We start from the raw sequence: 14,042 nt of genomic DNA on the forward strand, positions 1-14,042 counted from the left end.
CTGCAGGGATTCTAGTTCAGTAGGTCTGGAGGGGTCCAGAAATTCAGGTTTAGGAAACCCTGGAATCAGGACCTGCTGTGACTCTTCCCCTGACCCCCCCCCCCTCCCCTGCACACAAACCAGGCCTCCCCAAGCCTCACAGGCTGTGCCCTGCACAGGAGACAGAACTCTAGGGGCAACAGTCCTCAGAAGACAGTGCGAACGTGTCCCCTGTAGTTCTGTTAGAGCAGAAGTGCTGCCCACTAAACTCCTTCAAGAAACTCTGGTCCACAACCCTCTCCTCCCTGGGCGAACCCCCATAATCCGTTTCCTCAACTTCTGCCTAAGAAACACCTCTCTTCCTCAGGATTACTGTGGAAGATCGTTTTCCTGAAAGCTGCTGCTATAGGTGACCGAAGAAAGTCTGGCTAATGCCGGTGGCCTCCATCCAGCTTTGCCTCAAAGGATTCTGGGCCTTTACAAGAGCTGGTTGCAAACCACCCATGTGACCTTGGGAGTCTCATGAGCTCTCCAGGCTTGGGTTCCCCTCAATGGTGCAATGGAGGGTGGCCTAAGTGGTCTCCATGGCCCCTGTGGCCCTGACAGCTGGGCTTTAGAATGGCTGGCCTTGGGATATCAGACATTGTGACATGTGGCCCCAGCCCCCGCCCCAGAGACCCTGAGCCCATCAGGGGATGTTGAGTTGGGGGATTCTCCACTTTCCAGGGTCTCTCAGGGCCCCAGGAAGGGGGATCTGGGATTGGATGCCCCAAGCTCAGAGGAGGTGGAGTCCTTGTGTTCCACCAGCGGCAGGGGTTGTCACAAGGCCTGAGAGGGCCAGGGCTTCTGTTTTGCCTGAAGCCTCATTTCTGTCTCCACCCCCACCAGTGAGAAACTGGCTCCTTCTGTGGGCATAACCAGGCAACTTGCCCAAGTGCAGAGAAAAGCTTGCTTCAAGGCTTTGGGGAAAGGAAAGTAAACTTCACCAAACCTTTGGTAACCAGAACACCTAAAGAATAGTAGTTTTCTCTGTTTAACTGGGCACCACTGAGCAGGCAGTTAGACAGAAAATTCACTGTGCTTAAATCTTTGCGACAACTGTCAATTCCCTGTCTTGGCAAGTCCCCGGCTGAAGTTTCCTTTATGAAACTCTGATGTTCCAGAGCCTGGGCCTTGCTATGTTTGCCTCTTGGTGTCCTTCACCATCGCTATAGACCTTGGAAGAAGTTAACAGCAGATGCCACCACCCAGGCTGCCACCGTAGATAGTGAGTGTCCAGTCCCTGGAGGTGTGCAAGCAGAACCAAAGATGTCATTAACTGGGGATTTGACATTCAGGGGAAGTTCCTAGATGGAAGAGTGAACTAAATCCTCATTTCTAAGTGTGGTTGGTGGACCAGCAACATCGGCATGACTTGGGAGCTTGTTAGACATGATGACTCTCAGGCCCCACCTCAGACCTGCTGAATCAGAATCTGCATTTTAATAAGTTCCCTCAAAATATATGCACATTAGAGTTTCTGAATCATAGAACTAAATTACACGAGGATCCCTTAAATCTTGGAATCTCTAAGATTTCTTAAAAGCCAGCCTATGAACTAGCCATCAAACTTGTTTTGTTTGGCCTATGGGATGTTTTTGTTTTGAGCTAACATTTAAAAATCAAGAGATACCACATTTTAAAAAATGTGTAGCAGATTTTCCTCTTCTATTGAAATCAAAAGCCCTGCGTGGGGCTTGCATCACCACTCAGCAACGTTCTGCTGGAGCTAAAGAGTGACAGTCTTGTTTATCCAGGGCATCACGCTTCAGAGCTCATGGTCTCTGCCACTCCCCAAGGACTCCAGGACACCAAGGTTTTCTGAACATCCCTTATGTACCTGCCTGGCGCCTGTAGATGTTGAGCTTAGGACTCCTGGAGTAGAGATGTTAGGATTAGAGGGGCTCCTGGAGGTTGCTTTGCTTTTTTTTTTTTTTTAACTGATTCGTGAATTCTGCAAGCTTAGTGGTCTTCCCCCTCCTTCCTAAAGGTAAAGAAAGAATGTAAAAGAGATCTAAAATCCAGCACTTACAAGTTCTGGTTACCTAAGGTGGTGTTGCTATAGTGAATAATTTAGTGCAATTTAAAAGACATTTTTAATCATGTTCAAATATGATGAATTAAAGATTAAAAAACAAAAAACTGACATGCACACACACAAAAAAATTTTGAAAAGTTATTTACATTCTTAAGCATCTTCCTTAAGATTTTCTCTGTACTTAGGTCCCAGGGATTGAAGGCCAGATTCTGCAGGGATTGCTGGCCTTGGACATGACAGTGCGGGTGTAACTCTCAATCTCCTACCTCTTCCCTCCCTACCCCACCCCACCTCCCTTCCCCCACTACTCCACCTCCCTTCCCCTTCCCTGCCTGTGGGGGGCCTGGAGTAGTTAATCATGTGTGATTCTGGGAGCCTCAGGGAGGAGTCCGGAAGCAGGCGCAGAAGGATTAGCTTGGGCAGGCTTGGGCAGGGCACCCCCTAGAAGAGGAGGAAGATGAGCCAGGGCCCAAACTCAGCCCAGGGTAGAGGTGAAGTGGGCAGGGCTGAGCAGGTCCCTTCCCACCTTTGACTTGGCTTCATTCCTAGGCTGGCTGCCTCAATCTCAAATGACCAGATGTGATGAGGGAAGAGCCTGATGAAGTACAGCCCTGTCCTCCTCCCCAGCTAGAACTTAGGGACCCCCACCCCCACCCCCAGAGCACACAGAGCCAGTGAGAGAAGAGAAGGGGATAGATTAAGTCAGTCTCCTCTCTACCCCTCAGCCCCCTCCTTTCTCTGTCCCTGTCTGCCTCTCTGCTCTAACCTCTCTCCCTGTCCCCGGTGTCCTCTTCCTGCCCTGCAGTTTCCCCATTTCTGCAGTTTCCCCATTTTTTCCTGGGCCCAGTCAGTTATCCAGTCTTAGAGCTCTGCCTCAAGTCCTCCTCACCTCCTTGCCCTGTTGTTCCTGGGACCCAAGCAGGTCCCATGAGAGCACCTGGCTTGGTCATTAGGCGCTCCCCACCTTCAGATGTGTTTACACTACCTCTGCCAGCTGGCCTGCACCAGGAGACCCCACTCATTGGGGCCGTCCTTGCCTTTGGGATGGCTCTGTAGCTGGGACCAGTGATGGCCAAAGCAGGGACCTCCCACAGCTGCCGCTTCGATCCCACAGCAGGGACTCCACAGCATGTCCCAGGCTCACCTGGCGCCTTTTCTTTGTGCTGCTCCTCCTCCCCATCTGCAGTGGACCCCAGGCACCCCTGTTTGGGGAGGTGGGGTGAGCTGTTCCTTGGCAGGGATTTGGGACACTGCATTGTTGGGCTGTGTTCATCGTGTTCTTCTGGACCTTGCACCGTGGATACCAGGCCGTGTGCCCTGGTGTTTGGGTCCTGGGAGGGTGGGGGCTGAAATAAAGGTGTGCTTTCTTCCACGTCATAGTGTGCTCCTTTGGGCCTGGAGGAGTAGCCTGAACACTTGCATCCGGGGAATGCTCAAACCTGGCCTTGCCAGGGAGGGTTTCAGATGGGGGGAAACCCTAGAGATGACCTGGGTAGGGCAGGTGAGTGGGGGTCGCCAGCGCCCAGGAACTCCTCTGTTCAGGAGGTCTGCTGTGAGGGGGCTACACAGGGAAGCCTCAGGCCTCTCTAGCTTCTGGAAAAGACTAGAGTTTTTGATGCTTTGGAAGTGGGTGTTGTGGCTTCATCCCCTGAGGATATGCAGGAGAGAAGAAGGAAGAAAAGGGCACAGCTTGTCTATGGCTGTGATGCGTGGAAGCCAGAGCCCAAGACTGAAGGAAGAAGCCCTCGGATGGAGAGCCTGCAGTCCACTGGCCTCTGGGCAGGACCTCACCAACAGCCCACACTCCACCTCTGACCCCTCCAGAGCCTGCCATTGCGGCATTACGGCAGGACCAGCCCAAAGCCGCCCATAAATGTTCCTGGAGCCCAGTGTTCCCATGCCAGGCTTGATGTTCTTGACACGAGGACTTGGGATGAACATCAGTTGTGCATCCATCCTGCTGGCCGGCGGGCAGCCATCTGTGCCCTGTTCTCAGTCCCTGTGGAACTGGGTAGAACTGATCACTGACTTCCCCTTCCAGTCCAGCCCAATCATTCTGTTCCTCTGGCCACAGGGATTGCTCCAAGGACAGACAGGTGAGCTGAGCCAGGCAAATGAAGCTCGGCGCAGAGACATTGCTCAAAGCCATAGGAAGAAGTTATCTCTTTTCTCTGGAGTTGCTGAGAGTATGGGACATTGAGCAGTCCTGCCACCACCAAGACAAAGGGAGCATAACTGGCAGATGAAGAGAGTAAGTCCTGAGAGTCGCTGTTTGAGCCCGGACACCTCGCTGGGCCTACAGCCAGTTGCACCTGTTTAAACAGCGTGGGCCAGCACATTGTTTGCTTTGCTTAAGCCAGATCCAATTAGGTTTTCTGTTCTTTGCAGCCAAAAATGTCCTGAAGACTCTCCCTAAAGGATTATGAGATGCAGTGGAGGTTAGACTGGCTTAACAGGAAAGAAAAGAGGGAAGCCCCGGCCTGGGAGAAGTGAAGGATGAATGACAAAGAGCCTACGGTCACCCGAGCCCTTACTCCAGCAGGAGTTAGTGGTGCCCTTCCCCTGCGGAATGACTGTTTCATTTATAGGAAACCTGACCTGGGACCTGGGGTGAGAAAAGAGCACAGCTGTGTTTCCTTGTCAGGACTCTTGCCCTGGCTTGTCATTTGCAGCTTGGAAAAATAGTTCAGGTCCTGCTTTGCAGGGAATGATGCAAATGAGAGTGTGGTGTAATCTGCCAGGCTCCGGACATGCTGGTGTTGACATCTAGAAGTTAAGTGACTAGACTTTGGCGGGAGGTTGGGGTGGGGACAGATGGTTCTCCCTGTTCTGGGAGCTGAGAAGGGGATTAGAGGGACTGAGGGGAAGTACAGCTGTAATGCCTGGGAATCCTTGTTCCTACCGGGCGGGTTGATTAGTCAGTCTGGAGATTTACTCATCCAAACTAAAGACATTTTGTCACCTCCACGAGGGACATTCTACCTCACCACCCACCCCCTGAGCCTGAATCTCTTTGGCCCTGGACCCAGAGAAGGGTATGCTATCCAAGCATCTATCCCCTCTGCTCACAGGAAACATTGGCCCCACCATTTCAAAAGCACATCCCCAGACACTGTCTCTAGTCCTCACACCACCCATTTTACCCCCAGGAGAACAAGCTCAGGGCAGAAATGGCTTGTCCAGGGCTACACATCCGGCAAATGCTGGGGTGAGGAAGCAAATCCAGGAGTTCAGACTCCGGGCCTCAGGGTGCTTCTCAGGGATGCACTGGGGATGTGTCACCTATGGCAGCCCTGCTTCCTAGCCCCTTGATTCTTTTCTGCCAAGAGCACAATTTAAACCCCAAGTCAATATCTGAGTAATCCAATTACTGAAGGGTTTGACGTGGTAGGATCTGAACATGAATATATCTACATTTCTCCAATCACTGCCTTCAAAAGCACAGCCTGGTTGTAAACTCTAATCTCCTACCTGCTTGAAATGTCTGCTCCACCAGCCAGGTGTGGTGGCTCATGCCTGTAATGCCAGCACTTTGAGGGGCAGAGGCAGGAGAATTGCTTGAGCCCAGGAGTCCAAGACCAGCCTGAGCAACATAGCAAGACCCCATCTCTATAAAAAAAGAAGAAAAATCAGCTGGGCATAGTGGTGCATTCCTGTAGTCAGGGGGCTGAGGAGAGAGGATCACTTGAGCCCAGGGGACCCTGCCTCTAAAACAATTTTTATTTGGTTTTTTTTTTTTTTTTTTTTTTTTTTTTTGAGACAGAGTCTCACTCTGTTGCCCGGGCTAGAGTGAGTGCCGTGGCATCAGCCTAGCTCACAGCAACCTCAAACTCCTGGGCTTAAGCGATCCTACTGCCTCAGCCTCCCGAGTAGCTGGGACTACAGGCATGCGCCACCATGCCCGGCTAATTTTTTTTTTGTGTATATATATTTTAGTTGTCCATATAATTTCTATTTTTAGTAGAGATGGGGTCTCACTCTTGCTCAGGCTGGTCTCGAACTCCTGACCTTGAGCGATCCACCCGCCTCGGCCTCCCAGAGTGCTAGGATTACAGGCGTGAGCCACCGCGCCCGGCCTAAAACAATTTTTAAAAGGCCGGCAGGGACTGAGTGAGAGCTTGTGTCTGCACCTTCACTCCTCCCTCACACTGGCTCTGTGGTCAGGAGAGGAGGCACTTGGGGGGGGGGGGCATCATTTGATCCCTGGATCCCTGCCCCCTCCCTTGAGGGACACGGTGGAGGCTGAGCTGCTCACCTGTTGGGGAGGTTCCCGTGCTCTGGCTTTGGCTCAGCCGCTGCTGTCCCTGAGGGGCTGTCCCTGCCCAGATGGGTGTGTGCAGAGGTGGTTCCCCACAAAGGGGGAGAAGCTGAAACTTCATGGTCCCTCGCCCGCACAAGCCCCTTCCAAGGCCCCCACCTAATTTTGTAGCTTTTTTCTTAAAGAGGGTCTTTAAAAATTAATTAAGCTTCAGGTTCCCACAACATCTGGATCCAGCCCTGAGAGTGGTTTCCTGGGGTCAGGGTTCAGCTTCACCCCAACCTTCTTCATCATGGAGGATCCCTCAAAAGCAGCAGCTGAGTCTCTCCTCTGCCCAGCAGTGGCAGGCACCCCTGTGTCCTCTCTGCTTACGGGCCTCCTTCCATGTCCCACAGCTGCCCGGGAAGCCTGGGTGGGCATCCAGCTTCAGCTGTCCTCTGACCTTGGTCCTCCTTCGAGAGGAGCCTTGGGGACTGTCCTCTCCTCACCCTCTCAGGGGTGCTGGGCTGGGGCTACCACTGTCTCCTTCCCAGGCCGTCTGCACTGTGCCCCTAGTCCTGTGTTTCAGCCTGGCTCTACCTGCCAGAGGGAGCTGCCCATCTCCTGCTCTCCAAGGCACGTCCAGCTCCCCAAATGATTCTTCCTGAGAGTCGCCACGTGGCATTTGCTGGGGAGAAGGGCAGCCCTCAGCCTAGACGCTGCCTTCCACCAACTCCTCCCCTCTCCCTCACCTCCACCAATCCTCTAGTGAAAGTGGGAGGACAGCTTTTGGTAGGACTAGTCCCAGAAACACTCAGAAACCCTTGGGATGGGGGCGCAGGTTGGGGCAGCTGGGCCCACTGTCGATTTCTCTCTGTAGCATGCAGAGAACTTGGTGCGAAGTGGCTTCGCTGTGGCCCTAGTTCTAATTCCATGGCCACAGGAAAAGTCTCACTCAACACCTTATGACAACGGAATTAACATATGCATTTTATGAATGGGTTACCCAATCAGCATGGGTAGTTACCACATGCCATTTTTTTAATCTCAACCAAAATTATATGTCACAACAGGAAACCCTCATGATTTTTCATTATGACAGAACGTTGATCCATTTGATTGACATGTTCTCATGCTTGCAAGTTCAGCAGGAGGCTTTCCCTTCTACTCCACCTCCTCACCCAAACCACGCCAAGCAATGCCTGCCCACAGCCACCCGAGTTGTGGCCTCACCCTTGTCACTGGACAGTACAGCATCTCCCAGGCCTCTCTCTTGGCCCTGATCACCCATTCCCAAGCTGTCGCCTCCATCAGACCATCCCTGTGACTGCCACCAACATACTGTCTGATTGGGGGCCACATGCGTTCTCTGCAACCTTCACCAGGCCCCGAAAGGGGGGCAAGGAGGGACCAGCACTGAGAACTTTATCCTCAACACTGCCACCACATGACAGAAGCCTCCTTGGTCCTTGGAGGACAGACTCAAACCAGGTCTCTGTCGTGGTGGATTTCCTGGGCCCTGGAGCCTGAGTGTGGGGCCGTGTCTGTGCACACTGAGCTGGGACTGGGTGACCTCAGATTGTTCTGCACCAGACCTGGTCCCAGAAACTGGTCCTTCCAAGAGCTAGTACCTTCTGGAGAAGCCCCAAGGACATGCCTTGTGATGACAGTTTTACAAGATGTTCCCTTAGGAGCCAAAAAGGAAGCAGACTAGGTGGAGGGATTGTGCTTGTTTTTGAGGAAGGGAGAGATTTGGGCCCATCCACAGGCTGAGAGGCAGACACTGGATGGGCTGACTAGGGAACAAGGTTCTGGTATCCAATGGGGACACATCCAGGCACAAGGGGAGCAATCACCTTGGATGGCAGGAAGGGAAGCCCTTCTAAGAGGATTAGCTTGGGACTGACAGCAGGGACTTTGTGTGCTAGGTAGCTGCAGATTCCGGAACTTCCCATCAGAGGTTTCTGTTTTCTCAGTACAGTGGAAGGAAAGGTCATCTTCTGGGCATGGGGGGTGGGGGCAGGAAGGAAAACTATTTTATTGAGTGCTTGCTATGTGCTAGAAACTGTACTAAGCGCTTTACCTGAGAAATCTCATTTAATCCCCTCAACAACCTCATAAGTCAGATGCAGTCGGCCCTTCGTGTCCACAGGTTCTGCATCTGAGGATTCAACCACGGCGGATTGAAAATATTCAGGGGGAAAAAAAACCACAAAAAACCAATATAGCAAAAAATATAAATAAAAACCCAACATAGTATAACAACTATTTACACAGCATTTGCACTGTGTTAGGTATTATAAATAATCCAGATATAATGTGAAGTGCACGGGAGGATGTGAGTATGTTATATGCAAATACTACACCGTTTTATACCAGGGACTTGAGCATGGAGGATTTTGGTATCCACGGGGGTCCAGGAGCCAATTCCCCAGGGAGACTGAGGGACAGGGTACTATCATATCTTCATTTCGCAGATAATAACATTGAGGCTCAGAAAGGTCATGTGACCTGAGGCAGGAGGATCACTTGAGCCCAGCAGTTGGAGGCTGCAGTGAGCTATGATTGTGTCATTACACTCCAGCCTGGGTGACAGAGTGAGACTCTGTCTCTAAAATAAATAGATAAATAAATAAAGAGGCAAAAACTGAGGGGACCAAGTACCTGAGGACATGGAAGTAGCTGTGGACAACAGTAGGCAAACCTCTTCCTCGGAGGCAGGAGGAGGAGGAGGAGGAGAGGCAGAGTTCACAAGTTTTTAGTGGGAAGAAAAGGCTGCCAAAGACCTTCCTTTCCTGTGTCCTCAGTGTCTCAGAGGCAAGGATGGCCAGGCCAGGTATCTGCCATTCGTAAGAGGAATGGGCGGAGTCAGGTGAGGATTTGAGATGGCTTTGGAGAAGGTTGGGGGTCTGAGGGGGAGGTGAAGAGGAAAGGAGGTCTCTGTGGAATTCCAGATCTCCTAGATCCTCAGCCTCCCAAGGCCCAGAATCCCTGGGCGTGGAGACCCTGAGGAAAGGGCCAGTCTGGCGTCAGGTAACTTCCAACCTCATGGACATGGCATGCAGTGCCAGAGGGCAGCAAGAAACCAAACAGCACATGGACAGGAGGAGACATCACAGGACTGCGGGACAGGGGTGGTGGGTGCTCAGAGAAGGTGGCGGGGGCCAGAGGCCTGGGGCCTCCCGGCAGTGCTGGGGCCTGTTCAGCCATTGCTAGAGGCGAGAGCCTCTTGCTCCCCATCAGGGAAGGCCCCCAACACTTGCCAAAGATGACCAAGGTCTTGGATGATTTGGATTTGCCTGTTGGGAAAATGCGTTCAGGAATTACCAGGCAGCTTAGAGAAATCAGTGGTTCACCCCGGGCTGGGACTTCTTATGTTCACAGAGGCCCGGAGTCCTGGTTCTCGCTTTCTCTAGCGTGGCTCAGCAGCCCCAGTGCAGGGGCGGGGAAGGGAGTGGGGCTCCACCATCAGGGCAAGGCAGGGTGGCAGGAGAATTTAGGGATTAGGGAGAATGTAGTGAAGTGCTTTAAACACTGCTTTAAAACCCACCCTCCTGCAAGATGCCTTCCTTGAATCATATGGGGCATATTTATTGTTTGGGTTTTCTATCGCCCAGAAATGGTCTGCCCACCACTTCCGGGAAATCCACAGTACCCCACAGCTCAGCAGCACCACCAACATGGCCACGGCGGGCGGCCAGCCTGGCATCTTGTATGCCCCTAGCATTGGACACAGGTAATTGGGCCAGGGCTGGGTCCCTGTCCCAAACTGGGTCAGTGAGAGCCCTTTTCTGGGGAACTTGGAATTGGAATGAAACACTCCAAAACCTGTCTGTCTACTTTCTCAGAAAATATATAAACATGATCTACCGTGGCAGCCATTCTCTGCCACGTAAACCGGAAACAGAAAGACCGGTTGGTGGGGGGCGGGGGAGGTACAAAACAGACATGCAGAGCAGAGAGAGATGGAGAGGACTTCCCATGAGCTTACGATGGGCCCTCTGTGTCCCTGGCCTTGTGTCCTTATAATAAATTCTCCTTTTCTTTTTTTTTTTTTTTTTTTTTTTGAGACAGAGTCTCACTCTGTTGCCCAGGCTAGAGTGAGTGCCGTGGTGTTAGCCTAGCTCACAGCAACCTCAAACTCCTGAGCTCAAGCGATCCTCCTGTCTCAGCCTCCCGAGTAGCTGGGACTACAGGCATGCACCACCATGCCCGGCTAATTTTTTCTATATATATATTTTTAGCTGTCCATATAATTTCTTTCTATTTTTAGTAGAGATGGGGTCTCGCTCTTGCTCAGGCTGGTCTCGAACTCCTGAGCTCAAACGATCCGCCCACCTCGGCCTCCCAGAGTGCTAGGATTACAGGCGTGAGCCACCGCGCCCGGCCATAAATTCTCCTTTTCGCTCAAGTTCTCTCTGCTGAGTGTCTGTTACTTACAAATCCAAGAGTCCTGATTAGCCCAATCCCCCCAGTAGCAAGGGTACTACAGTCTTTCTCTCTTCTCTCAGGGATACACCGCTGCCCTGGGCTGTATCTTACCCTGAAGATGACACTAGGGTTTTCTTTCTCTTTCTTTCTTTCCTTTCTCTCCTTCCTTCCTTCCTTTCCTTCTTTTTCTTTCTTTCTTCTTTCTTTTCTTTTCTTTTCTTTCTTCTTTTCTTTCCTTCTTTCTTTCTTTCTTCTTTCCTTCTCCCTTTCTTTCTTTCTTTCTTTCTTTCTTAACAAAAGGCAAGTTTATCTCTCTTTGTACAAGTATCTTCAGGTCTTTCCAATTTTACAGTTTACACTCATACATATAATTCTAGATGAGTAAGAAAGGGGTCCACTTTTATAGGGTGAAGAGGTCAAGATGAAAGCGTTTTTCCTTTTGATATATGGGTTTAAAGCCGTGGTATTTTCTATGAGGTATTAAAGCTCCAGCTGAAACTATGGTTCTTCATTCTATGGGAGAAACTCATTTTCTTTTGTTTCCAGCAGAGCTTTCAGCCCCTCGGCCTCCATCATGGCCCTAACCAGCTGCACCTGAGACCTGGAACGCACATCCACATAGCGGCCCGGTCCTCGCCAGGTATGTTTAAAGAGGCTGCATTTAGGACCCTAGATTAGAGGAATCCTTTATCAAAGGACATGCCCAAACCAGGTGCCACAGTCCCACAGACTACTAACACACACTTTGTTGCCAGTGACAGGGACATTCATGGAGCAGCAGCATCATAATTTGCTACCGGCAGCAACACAGCTACATTCTTATCCTCTACCAAAGGGAGCGGAGACCCGGCACACTCCTCCTGGCTACTTCTCTCTCAAGCAGGTAGGACAGCAGCACTCACGGAGGACAGCCAGAGAGGCTGGGCGGCCGTCAAGGAGGAAGAGGATGGCACTAGGTTTCATCTTCTATGGCAACTCCAATCAGTTGGTTGTCCCTGTCTGGAGTGCTATGATGACAAAGATTCTGAGGCCACTTCTGGGTTCAAGAGGAATTATTCATGGACTGATTAACAATGTCTGCCGTGGGCACGGCCCGGGAAGGGGCTGAGTGCTCATCAGGCGTACTCGCTGGCCTCGTCACATACACGACAGCCAGCTCAGTGTCTCCCTTGTAGCACACTCATAGAACATACTTGTTGAATGAGTACATGACAAGAGTGATTGTCTAAGGGATCTCTTTGGTGGTATGAGTAACACTGAGGCAGAAAGAGGAAGATGGGGGGAGGAGCGGGACAGGAGACAGAGGCCTGTGATACTCTGGGTTCAGAAATCAAACACACAGGTGTGGTGGCAGGGGGCATTCACAGAGCACTTTCCTCACCTCCCTCTGACTAATACTTGCTCATCTACAAAACTCATTGTGAGTGTCCTTACTTGTAGGAAGATTTCTGTGACATGCTCCACTCCCATGTCTGCCTGAGAGGGACCTCTGTACTAATCAAGATTCTTCTGATTCAAAGGGATTCAATTTTCTCTTAAAGGAAATATTTGGTTCATGTAATAAAAAAAAAGACCAAGTGTAGATTGCTTCAGGCATGGCTGCATCCAGGTGCTCACATGTGGTATCTCTCCATACTACTCAGCTATCCTTTCTCTGTGTTGTCTTCATTCTCAGGTGGGCTCTCCTGAAATGGTGACAGAAATATCCAGTAATAGCCTCAAGGCTTGCTTATATCATCTTAGCAACTTCTAAGAAATAAAAGGCTTTTAAAAAATAATTTTAACAACAGCAAAAAAATAAATAAAATCCCAGGGCTGATTCTTAGGAGCCTGGACAAAGCCACTTATTCATCCCTGAATCAATACTCAAACTCTGCCCTAAACTGTTTGGGCAGAACTGGATCACATGTCCGCTCCTGGAGCCAGAGGTTGAAGTCAGCTCCACTGTAGCCATGTGGGCTGGGGATGGGGAAGGGGTCCCTCTCTACAGGAAAATGGGGATATTGTTGCCAGAATAAGGGGGACAGGTACTGTCATCCACACACCTTCCTTTATGCTCCCTTGGGCTGTGGTTCTTTCCATCAAATCAGGAGCTGCTGGAGAGCAAGAACCTTGTCCTGTTTGTCCTTTTGTCCCCAGCAGCTAGCACAGAACCTAACCCAGGAGAGTTCCCAGAGCACTCTCAGCTGATGAGTGACCTTGTCCATGTTTCACTGACAAAGTGAAATAACCAGGAAGGGGCTCTCACATCATCCCTGCCCCGCAGCCTACAGACCCTCTGTCACTGTACCCATCTGCCCCAGCCTCTCTGTTCTGATGGAAGATGCTCCCTGCACCACTGGAGTGTCCCTGCTCTGCTCTAAGAGTAGTTTGCTGACCAGCCTTTGTCCCCCTCCCCCTGGCACCAGCCCTCACATTTCCTTTAGGAAACCTCTCATTCCCATTCTCAGTCATGTGATTTCAGTGGGACTGACCCCATCCCCAATTCCAAGCATACACCGTGGTTGGCTTAAGCCACCCAGTGTACTCCATGCTCCTGGCCACATCGTTCAGTTCAGGGATTGTAGTGTAACCCACATAGATCAGTGAAAAATGACAAAAGGAGAAGACATTTGCCAGGGTTTTGGAAAAGAGAAATGTCAACACTCTTCCACAGGTGTTATCAGAAAAAAAAAAGAAAAAAAAAAAAAACCTCCCTATTTTCTCCTGGTTGGTGTGATGTGGGGATGTGAAGTCTGGAACCGCCTCCAGAACAGCAGCACTGGGTAGGACCATGGATGCAGCCAGCTCTGCAGAAGGCAGAGAGAAGAGATAGAAAGACAACAGGCCCTTGGCCATCCTGGGCGCAGCTGTATTTGTAACCACAAGGTTGGGGAGGCAGAGGATAGAATTGTCACACTCAGCCTAGATGAAACATCATTAAGCACCTGGGGCTGGCCACCTTCCTGCCCTGAACCAAATCTTGGTTGATAAGGAAAGTAGAAGGCAGAATGGCTATTAGGGTGGGTAATTGTGTCTGTCACACACCCTGATACTTCGGTTATGAAAGTCAACTGTGTTGCAAAAGTCAGTTCCAGTTGGAATTTTCTGTTGCTTGAACTTGTTGAGTCCGACTTGTCACCAGTGTCCCTCTTTGGGCTCTGCGTACTGCCCTTTTCCCCTTCTCAGGTCTTCACTTCTGAAATGGACTCTTCTCCCTCCTATATCAACTTCCCTCCCTCATTTCCAAGAACACATGAACAGCTTCAGGGGCAGTGGTTCTCAATGGTGGCTGCGCATAGACATCATCCGGGAAGCTTTATTTTTTATTTTATTTAA

This window comes from Eulemur rufifrons, chromosome 9 (genome assembly GCF_041146395.1).
Source record: "Eulemur rufifrons isolate Redbay chromosome 9, OSU_ERuf_1, whole genome shotgun sequence".
NCBI classification, from domain to species: Eukaryota; Metazoa; Chordata; class Mammalia; order Primates; family Lemuridae; genus Eulemur; species Eulemur rufifrons.